The sequence below is a fragment of the Mustela nigripes genome, chromosome 9 (genome assembly GCF_022355385.1).
Source record: "Mustela nigripes isolate SB6536 chromosome 9, MUSNIG.SB6536, whole genome shotgun sequence".
NCBI classification, from domain to species: Eukaryota; Metazoa; Chordata; class Mammalia; order Carnivora; family Mustelidae; genus Mustela; species Mustela nigripes.
The window spans coordinates 6,136,032-6,147,016 of NC_081565.1; positions in this window are offsets into that span (position 1 = coordinate 6,136,032).

The window sequence follows — 10,985 nt, forward strand, 5'->3', positions numbered from 1 at the left end:
GGGGTGGGCAGGGGTAGGGGGAGTACACCTGTCATGCCGCACCCGCTGATAGGGGGACGGAGAGCCAGTGGTGGGGCAGCGGAGGTTATCCCCCAACAGACCCCACCCCGCTCCCGCGTTCCCTGTCCGTCGTCTTCCCGGAGGCTGTCGGTCAGCCATGCCCCTGGGCCTACCGAGGGTCCTTGAACATGGGTGAGCACCAAGGAAGGTGGGAGGGAGTGCTGCATGGGGACGGACCCCTTTCCAGCGGTCCCCAGGTTCTCAGGCTGTCACTCCTCCCTGACAGCACCCGGGGTCCTCTCCCCAGGGGTCCCAATGGGGCCGTTTTTTACTGGTACATTTCCACTCAGGGCTGGCAGGTGGCCAGCCCCTCCTGGGCTCCAGGCAACAGCATGTCAGCCTGTCAGGAAGGCCAGGAAAGTGGTTGTGGTGACTTCTTGGTGGCTTCTGTTCCCCCATAACCTCCGCTACCCCACCTCACCCCCAACGTCCCCCTATGAGGGGGTGCGGCATGACAGGTGTACTCCCCCTACCCCTGCCCACCCCAGCTCTTCTGCTCCTGTCTCCACCCTGAGCATTCGTATCCCTGGGTCCCACTCCTTCCCTGAAGCACTGACCCCGCCCTGGGCCCTGTGGAGACCTGGGTCAGGTCCGTGTGGGTAGTGGGGGCTGGGTCTAGCTGGTGCCGGACAGGGAGGGAGGAATGACTTCCTACCCAGGGCAAAAGGACGTGATGGAGAGGCAAGAAAATCACCACTCCTTCCACCGGAGAGCTTCTCCGGAGCCCTGCTTGCTGATCTGGACTCCAAAGCCCAGAGAAGTTAGGGAGATTTGCCCACGCTGGCACAGACATGGGAGCTGGAGCTGAGACTAGGTCCCCCTGTGTCCCACCCCAGCATTCAGCCTTTCCAGCTCTTCTCATAAGCTACTCTTAGTATAACCATTTGTTGTCGAGGGAAACCAAAGCCCGTAGAGGTTAAGCTCTATCTCAAGGTCACACAGATTAAGAGTGGGGGTCTGGAGACTGACCCCAACATACAGCTGTGCTGGCTGGGCTCCCTCCTCCCCCATCCCCCGGGGGGCAAAATGGGGCGATCTCGAGGACCCTTCCTTCCTGGGTCCATACTCCAGCACAAGGGGCATGGGGCGAACCAGGGCAAAGTCAGGGAGAGAGAGATTTCTTTGGCGCAGGGGTGGGGGTTGGAGCTCTGGGGGCAGAAGCTGCCTCACCGACTCGCCCACTTTCCTTGTGCGGCAGCAGCTACCCTGTGCTGTGCACATGCTGGGCCTGAGGCACACAAGCAGGCACCAGAATGACCACCTCCGCTCCCAGGGGGCCACCGTCTGGTGGGGGACAGGGACTCAACGGGGCAATCCCAGGACAGAGTGTCATGTGCTATGGTGTGAGGCCTGGGGCTTTGGGAGCACAGAACAGGGGACCTGAGCCACTGCCTACGGCATGGGCGGGGATACATCTGGGCTCTCAAGGCCAGGAGGTGGGGGCGTGGTGAGACCTGGACAGAGGAACAGGAAGTGAGGGTAGGGGGTTGGTGACTGGCACCGTTTTTTTGCAGCCCAGCTGCCTGGGGGATTTGGAGCAAGGGGCTCAGGAGGGCTGTTGACTAGAGAGAGGAACAGGCTGGTGTCCCCCAGCCAAGAGGGGCTGCCCACTCCTCCTCCCCGTCCCTCTGCCTTTGTCTGCCATTATCCAAATCCACCGCCTGTGTCCTCCCCTCCCCAACATTTCTGCCTCTTTGGGTCCCTTTGTCATTCTCTTCTAAATATGTCCTAAGTGACAGATGGTCTGCACCTTCCAGGGGCTCCTGTGGAAGGCCATCAAAGCCCTCCACAGAGACTGTGTATGCTGCCGCCTCCAAGCAGCCCTGTGTAAGCCTCGACATCCCCAATAAACAGCCTCAAGAAGCAGGGGTGACCCTGGTGGTGATCATTGTGCCTCAGGGACCCACTGGGACCGGTGCTGGGTGCTGGGCAGAGTCCAGTCCCTGGAAGCAGGGATTGGACCTGCCAGGCTGGGCTCTGGAACCCAGAATGGTTCCAGAATGGTGAATGGTGCATGGTGACACCGAGACCCCAGAAGTAGTAGCCAGGAGCTGCCTGCCTACCATCTCCCATCATGGGGCCTTGGGGACCACTAATGACTCACCCACCAGGATTTCCCTGGTTTATTGTCTGCACCTGGCAGCTCTGGGGACTGCGGTGACACCCCCAAGCTCCCAGGGAGCCCCCCACTGGGCTCTGGGCAGACTTCCAGCTCTCCTGGCTGCAGCGCCCTGGCAAATCCCCCAAAAGTATCTTCCTACAGGAACCTGTCAGCCCAGGCACTTTCCAGCCACCTTGAGCACCCAGACTGTGTTCTCCAGGGAACGATGCCTTCTTGGGTCGTCTCAGGCTCGTGGGTGACTTCTAACAGCCACAGCCATTGTGTAATATTAACTAGGGTGAGCAGGAATCCACATGAGCTGAGCATGCGGCTAGGAATCCCAGAGGAATCATGACGGACATTACTGAGCTCGTACCACAAGCTGATGGGATCTAAAGACTGCCAGTTTTATTTTTAAATTTTTTTTAAAGATTTTATTTATTTATTTGCCAGAGATCACAAGTAGACAGAGAGGCAGGCAGAGAGAGAGAGAGAGGAGGAAACAGACTCCCCGCTGAGCAGGGAGACCGATGTGGGGCTCGGACCTGGGACCCTGGGATCATGACCTGAGCTAAAGGCAGAGGATTTAACCCACTGAGCCACCCAGGCGCCCAGGACTGCTAGTTTTAAAGCCTACTTACCCAGGAAGGAAGGCACTGCTCTATGACGAGCGTGGCATTGCACCAGCCCAATATTACAGATAAAGAAACCAGGGCACAGAGAGGGTAAGCCACTCTCCCAGGGTCACACAGCTGAGCTTCAGGGAAGAAACCAGTGATTAAGTGCGTTGATAGGGGAAAGCACAGGCAGGTGTCCCAAGAGCACACAGGGCAGCCGCCTCCTCCGAGGCTGAGCTTTTTCCTCCTCCTGGAAGCTGGCTCAGATTTTCTCCAGCCCAGAGAGCAGGGCTGTAGCCCCAGTGCACAGGTGGCTGTGGCTGATAAACTCTGCCACTCCTCAGCTCCCCTGTTTTTCCTTCCTTCCTTCCTTCCTTCCTTCCTTCCTTCCTTCCTTCCTTCCTTCCTTCCCAGAACACGTTAATTGAGCATCTACAGCATACCAGGCTCTACGAACAAGAGAGACAGTATTCCTACCTCAGGGAGCCCCTGTCTTGGTGAGGGAGATACAGAGGGGGCTGGCTTCCCAGATGTGTGACCCCCACAGGAGAAGCGTCCTGTACCCTGTTTAATGGTCTTCTGGTGTCATCTGGAAATTGTCAATTGATTTTAAACAAGGGGCCTCGCATTTTCATTTTGAGCTGGACCCTGGCTAATTGTGTGGCTGGTCCTGGACACAGATATTAAACTGTGCAAATGGTGCCTGGGGGCCACCTAGACTGCCCAGCAAGAGGAGGTTAGAGCCACCAGCAGGTGCACTGGCTTGAAGGCACGACTCCCCCACCCCCACCCCCAACACAGGTTGGAAGGCTTGTGGAAAGTTCCAGCTGGCCGGGCAGAGTGAGGCTGGGCAGAGAAGCAGATCCTGGGAGATGATGCCAAGGAGTGGGCTTTGTCCTGACCCCAAATCCCTGTCGTGGGTCCCCGGATCCCCTAGGGCAGCCCCCTCGGGGCTGGGTCAATGTCAGGCAGGAGATTGGGACCAGCAAAGCTCCAAAAGGACTTTAAAAAAAAAATACCCCTGGGGTGCCTGAGTGGCTCAGTCGGTTAAGCATCTGTCTCTCTGTTCAGGTCATGGTCCCCAGGTCCTGGGATGGAGTCCTGAGTGGCTCTCTGCCCAGCGGGGGGCCTGCCTCTGCCTCTCCCTCTGCCTCTGCTCATGCTCTCTCTTTCTCAAATAAATAAAATCTTAAAAAAAAAAAAATACCCCTGTATCTCCGACTGGCTTGCTAGAGCAGGCGTAGGGCACAGCATGGAAAGGCACAAGCCCCAAACCCCTCCCAGCCGCCCCCACCCGGCCCGGGTCCCTCCCACTCGGTAACCCCATTTCCCGGGCACCTTCTTGAGATATTCTGTGCACATACAAGGAAGCACAGACATGCCCGTATTTTTAAAGATTTATTTATTTATTTGATAGAGAGCACAAGCAGCGGGGGAGAGGGGCAGAGGGCAGAGCTCCATCTCACAACCCTGAGATCACAACCTGAGCGGAAACCAAGAGTCGGTTGCCTAAACGGCTGCGCCACGCTGCCGGCGCCCCAACATGCCTCTATTTTGATTTTGCAACATCAATCTTACCTACGTCCTATCTTGTACACACTATTTTGCACTTAGGGTTCTTACTCCACAATCTGAGATGTCATCGAAAGCTCTTTCAAGGTCATTTAATTTCATAGATGAAGAAGTTTGGGACTGAGTTTCACCCAGGAAGCGTGGGTGTTCGGGTCACCCATGCACAGTGCCTGGCCTCGGCCATACACCCAGACCTCCCCCACAGCCCCTCTCCTGTCCTCATTGCCAGGACTGCCACAAGGGGTAGGGGGTACTGCGTGATTCCCATTTCTACAAGGCTCAGAGAGGTACAGCCACCATCCTGGGGTCACACAGCCCAACCCAGATAGGAATCCTCAAAGCTACACTGCCTTCTAGGAGCAGGGTCACCTTCCGTAGGACAGCACTGCCCCCTGACAATCCCCCTGATGCCTGACTGCCCCCGATGCCAGATGGGGAAGCCCCTCACTTGGGCAGGTAAGAATTGGGCAAAGGACCTTCTTGCCTGAGAAAGCCACCAGGAGTCCCACGAAGGCCAGGAGGGCGGGGCTGGATGGAGTGACCTGCTGGGGGCAAGGCACTGAGTGAGGATGCCCCCCCCCCTCAGGTCCCAGCCCTAAGGCTCTTGCCTGTCATCAGGGAGGGCTGGCATCAGCTAGTTTAATGCGCCTGGGGCTGTGATTCAGCATTTGGGTTCCAAGAGTTATTTTTATTGTGTTTTGTTTATTCAGAGCTTGCCTTTGAAGCCTGTTTTTTAGCCTCCTGATCCTGGAGAAAGGAGCTGGTTTAGGTACAACTGTGCCACGATGTCTCAGCCCGAGAAACAATTCTCCCTGAGTCAGGGGCTCATTGTCCCTGCGCACACATGGCCCCCCCCAGGCGTGGGCTCCCGTGGGGGTCTGCAGACAACCTACCACCCACCTGCGGCCAGGCAACAGGCAGCCCCTCCAAAGTTGTACGAAGAGGGGCCCTCCAGGCACAGGGGAGGCTATCAGTGCTGGCTCAAGGGTGCTTAGCTTTTGGGGGGTCATGAGACGGTGATGAAAACTAAGGACCTTCTCTGTTCCGAAAAACGTACCTACACACAAAGCTTTCCAGTCGATTCCCACAGTTTCTAGGACCTTCTGAGACCCTCTCCCTTCAGTTTAGAGCCCCTTCCTAAAGGAATCTTACTGTCTGCCTTTTTCCAGGGGCTACGCTATGGGCCTTCTCATTATTATCTCATTACCTCCTCATAACTGAGGCACAGAGAAGTTGGGTCCCTCACCCAAGGTCACACGGCTCACAAGTGGCTAAGCCAAGATCTACGCCCAGCCTGCACTCTGTCCAGTCTGCACTGCTAGCCTAACACCACACACACACACACACACACACACACACACACACACTGCCTGGCATCTGAGTAAACCTGTGGGTCAGACCCAGAGAGAGACTGGGGTGCACAGCATCCAGGTTAAATGCCCGGATTTGGGACTGTCAGAGCAAGGTGATGGGTCCAGAACTTTGTCAGGGTCAGCTGAGCTGAGACCCACCTGGAGATTTCCCTGGCCTGGGACCAGCCCAGGGGCACCCCCTGTCATCAGAGTTGATGTTCCCATCAGGGGAGGAACAGACAGTGGGGGGCACATGGGAGATGCTTGCTCCGAGTGATTGCTACCTGCATGGGCTTCTTCCCTTCCCGATCCCTTTTCCTCCTCCCCCATCCAAGGTCAAGGGTAAGATCTGCCCACCCCCGGAAGTGATTGAAAGAGCCCAACCCTCTCTACAGCACACTCACACTTGGGAGAAGCCCAGACCCAGTCTGGGGAGCCCCGGGGTCTCCCTGGGAGGCCGCCCCTTTGCCCACCTGAGCTGAGACCACAGGCTAGGCAGGGTTGCCCAAGCTGCCCTGATGGAGGAAGGACAGGGAATGGCGTGACCTCCTTGGGCCTTCCACGCTGGGATTTCCAACATTTGTGGAGTTAAGACCCTAATACTATTTTTCAACAGCTTTGGGTGCTTTCATAGAATTGAAGGTAAATCTAACTTGCAAATTTTCCCTTTTGATCTCTTTTTTTCTTTCAGGAGCTCCACAGAGCAGGGTTTAAAAACAGGAGGACCGGAGAGAGCTCCCACCTCTCTCCTGCTCCCAACCAGGGTTCTCCTGAGGTTGGAAGTCCTGGGGTGGTCATTGTGGGCTCGACTCCTGGTCACCAGCTTTGACTCCCACTGCTTGCCTCCTCTCCCCCCATCCAGCCAGGCTCCTCCGAGCCCCAGATACTGCCCCCTCTGCCTCCTTCCTGACTTCTCCCTCCATGTACACCCCCTCCCCCCGCCACTCTTGCAACAGGCTTCTGGCTTCTTTACTCTTCTGAGCCAAACACCTTCATGCCTCAGGGCCTTTGCACATGTTCCCCCCCTCTGCCTGAAATGTTCTTCTCACCAGCTTCACTGACTCCTACTTAAGCTCAGGTCTCGGCTTAGATGTTTCCTCCTCAGGGGAGCCCTCCAGGATCAGAATTGAATAATGGTAACACTACTGGCACACAAGGAACCATTCTCAGCAGGCACTGAACTCAGGGAGCGTAGGCACTCAATAGGCTCCAACACACAGCCAGCCACAAGGGAGGCCTTCAATAGATGCTGGGCAAGAGGAGGGGATCCTCTTTCTGAGACTCTTCCTGGTGGGGTCTGTGCCTCAGTTTCTCTGCCCGTGAAACGAGGTGGGGTGGGGGTGGGTCACAGGCCCACACTTGCCATGTGATGATTTTCTGAGGCTCCCTCTGGGTTTCTGGCAAGGATCACACTCATTTCACGGTATTTGACTTCCTTGATTATCTGATTTTCCAGGGAGGAATTTTAAATCTCTGGGTTGGGGTGGCATCTGCCTGATACCCGGGCACCCGACCCATCCCACCAGCCTGAGTGCACCTGGCATCCTGGGGAGGCCCATTAAAAGGGCCCCCTCTTGGCAGATCAGGCCCTGCCCAGAGAAGCCCTTCAAGGGCTCTGTGACTCTGTGGGTTGGCCCCCTGGTGATGGGAGGAAGGTGGCCGTGATTGTCCCCCTCTCTGTCACCAAAGCCGTCAAGGCGAGCACTGGGGCTCGGGAGCCAGACAGACTGCGAGCCAAGTCTGACTCTGTCGTTTCCCATTCGGTGTGGCCCATCCTTCACTTCTGTGTGCCTCGGTCCCTCTGTTGGAACAGCAGGCACAGAGCAGCACCCCCCAGCTGAGGCTCAGGTGCTGACTCAGCGGGTTCCTGGCCCGGGGCTGACATAGTAAGTGCTCTGGAGTCAAGCGCTCTCTCTGCCTTTCTAACCACGCCCCACCCGCAGCGGCTAAGACTCAAGTCCCTGGAACCAAGAAACTAGGTCCATTCCCAGCCTTGCTCCTTAGACGGCTGCATGACCTCCCGGTGTCTGCTTCCCCATCTGCAGAATGGGGGTGATAGAGACGCCGTCTCCTGCTGCCAGTGCCAAATCAGTGTCTGCTCTCGCTGTCCCCAGCCTGGCCTCACCCTGCTCCGTGCCTGTGTTGTGATCAATACTGCGACAGCGGGCAGGAACCGCGGAGGGCGGAATCCACGGAAACCAAGTGCATTCTGCCCACCGAGCCTGCGTCTGATTTGGGTTTCCTGGCTGTGGGACCCGGGGCAAGTCGAGTTCCCTCTCTGAGCCTCAGGCTGCTCACCTGAGAAAGGCTGTTCATAATCAACCGCACTGGGCGGCTTATGGTGGGAGAGCGAGTGGCCATTGTCATTCTTACTGTTGTGACATCAGAAAGTAGAGCCATGGGGCGCCTGGGTGGCTCAGGCGGTTAAGCGGCTGCTACTGGCTCAGGTCACGCTCTCGGATGCTGGGATGGAGCCCGCGTCGGTCTCCCCGCTCAGCGGGGAGTCTGCTTCTCCCTCCCCCCCTTGGGCGTGTGCTTGGTCTCGCTCTCTCAAATAAATAAAATAAAATCTTAAAAAAAAAAAAAAAAAAAGTGAAGTAGAGACGTTTCGCAAGAAGGGATGCGTGCAGCCTCGACCGTGAAGAAGGACGAGCGAGGTCTCCTCCCTCCGGCATCTGGAAAGCGGAGGCCAGAGGGCATGGCCGGCTCGGCGGGGAGCGGGGACGCTGCAGGGGGGTCTCTGAGATCGCCCCTCTTTGGGGGTCCGAGTGGGAGCAAGGCGCAGGTGCGCCCCGGCCGGCCCCGGCCGGCCCCGGCTCCCCCGCCCGATCTCGGGGAGCCAAACTTCCCGAGTCTCCCCGAACGCCCCTCCCAGGAAGGCCCAGCGCCAAGGCCTCCGGGGCAGGGAAGGTGCCGGAGGCGCGGAGAAGGGCAGGGACCTGCCGGAAGCCACACAGCCCCGCCCGACCCGGCGGCGCTGCTCGCGGCCCTGCGCGGACTTGCCCAACAGGGACGTGCGGGGCCTCCCGGAGGTCCGCGCCCGCGGAGCCACGGGATGAAAGGGGAATCCGCCGAAACCTGCCTCCCTCCCCGGCTCGCCCGCCCCTGCCGCAACCGGATCTGGCTGGGGGCTCTGGGCTTTGATGTCGGCGCAGCGGCCCCCGCGCCCGGCCGGCCCGGGAGCCTCGGGGAGGCCGACTTGAAAGGGCAGCCGCGGCCGTCCGCGGCCTTACCCGGGCCCGCCCGAAGGCGGCGGAGAGCGGGGAGGAGGCGGGGGGGGGGGGGGGGGCGCCGGGGGGGGGGCGGGAAGCCGGGTCCGAGAAGCGAGAGGGCGGGCTGTCCTCGGCGTTCAAGGCCCTGCCCGTGGGTGTCCCGCCTCCGCCACCCGTTGCCACGCTTCCGCTCGGCCGCTGGGTTCCTACAGAATAACCGTGGTGCCTCATCTCGGGCCCTAGCACTTAATGTTCCTGCTGCCGGAAACACCCTTCCTGTCTTTGACCACCCGGCCTCGGGGTCAGCTCCTCTCCCTGGGCTTCAACTCTTGGTGTGGGCTTTCCCAGAAACCGCTTCCAGCCACTCCCCGCCCCCCGCCCCCCGCCGTCTCCTTCCCAGGTCCGCCGCCTCAGCGACCCCCACAGCTGCACAGACTCCATAACCCTCCACCTGCAGACCCCTAGCTGGGAGCTCCAGGAGGGCACCCTGGCAGCCTGCCTGGACCTGGGTGGGCAGGTGCTGGGGAGAAAGGGATAACACCAGTGAATAATAAGCCCTTGGGGCGAGCCAGCGTGAGGGCGGCCGCAGAGAGAATTCCGGCTCCTAGAGTACACCGCAGGTTCCTGGTTCCCCGTATCCTTGGAATACCAAGCTGGGTGGCCCTTCTCCCTATCTCCAGGCGGGGCCTTGCCCTCACCGCACAGGACCCTTGGGATCAACCACTGACAGCCACCAGGAACCCCCAGCCTCTTGATTCCCCGCCCCCAGAGTCCCCTGACGCTGGGCAGCTCCCTCCCGAACCCTCTGCCCAGTCCGCTGATTTCCGAGGCCTCGAAGAGCTCCCTCTTCCCTCACCCCAGGCTAGATTCCATCCTAGGACTCTGGGACCCGGGCGCCTGGGAGAGGGAGCCGGCCCAGGAACCATCCTTTGGAGGTGGGGTGGGGGAGGGGCTTCCGTAAGTCAGACGCTGGAGCAAATGGGCCGGGAACCTCGCTTTGGTTCCACTGTCTCAGGAACTGAGGTTTTCACACGCAGAGCCCGTGTAACTGGCGTCACAAGCTCACGGACCCAAGGGCAGCCGCGAAAGGGGCCGTCTAGTGCCTCCCCAGGAGGAGGAGCCGGGAAGCGGGGCTCAGCAGGGGTGGAGGAGGAGGGAGCGATGCAGGGATGAATGTGCTGCCCGCAGGAGGAGCTGCCGCCTGGGTGGGCAAAGCCAGATGTGAGCTTCAGCCTCCCTTCCCCTCCTGCTCGCCAGCTCGTTTTTTTTCTGGAGACCTCAGAGCTCAGCCTTCCCAACCGTGTCTCTCCCCCCCCAGCCCCCCCCCTCCCGTCGGGTACTCGGTCTGCAGCTCCCCTACCACCACTCCCGCCGCCCCAATACCTCCAATCTGCTGTCTGTGGGGTTCAGGGGTTCAGCAGGCAGAGGGGAAAGAGGAGGGCGACAGAGGGCTCTTTTTGGGGGCGGCAGGCTGAGAGCTGACCCGTCCACCCCCTCCCCCATCAAGTTTCTGGGCTGTTTTCTCCTGCTTCCTGAAGGTCTGAACTAACCTCCTCCTTAATGCCTGCCTTTAACAAACGTTTACTGCGCACCTATTATGTGCCAGCCTGTGGGAGGCTGCATTCATCATGGAGCGGGAGAAACACACAAAATGGACCCATAAATACGGGCTACGATGGGGCGCTATGTTGGGCAGCTCGGAGAAAAGGCTCTAATACTGCCACAGGCATCAGGGAGGCTTCCTGGAGGAAGAGGCAAGGCTTCCTAGCAACCCGAGGCTAGGGTGGGGAAGGTGAGTGGTGGGAGGGGCCGAGGGTACGGTGAGGGGGAGGGATTGTGTGAGTGGGAGAGGGAACTGTTGGCGGCGGGGTGGGGCAGTTTGGTGCGACACGGGCCGGGGTGGTGGGGGGTGCAGGTCAGGTGGAGCAGGACCTTGTAGGACCCAGGAACCTGCAGAATCCAGCCCAAGATGCCCCCACTCTTCCTCTGAGGGGACTCAGGGGGCGGGACCCACAGGAGCTGGAAGGATTAAGTTGGGGCAGAAGAAAATCCCAGCCTGGACTTCCCACCC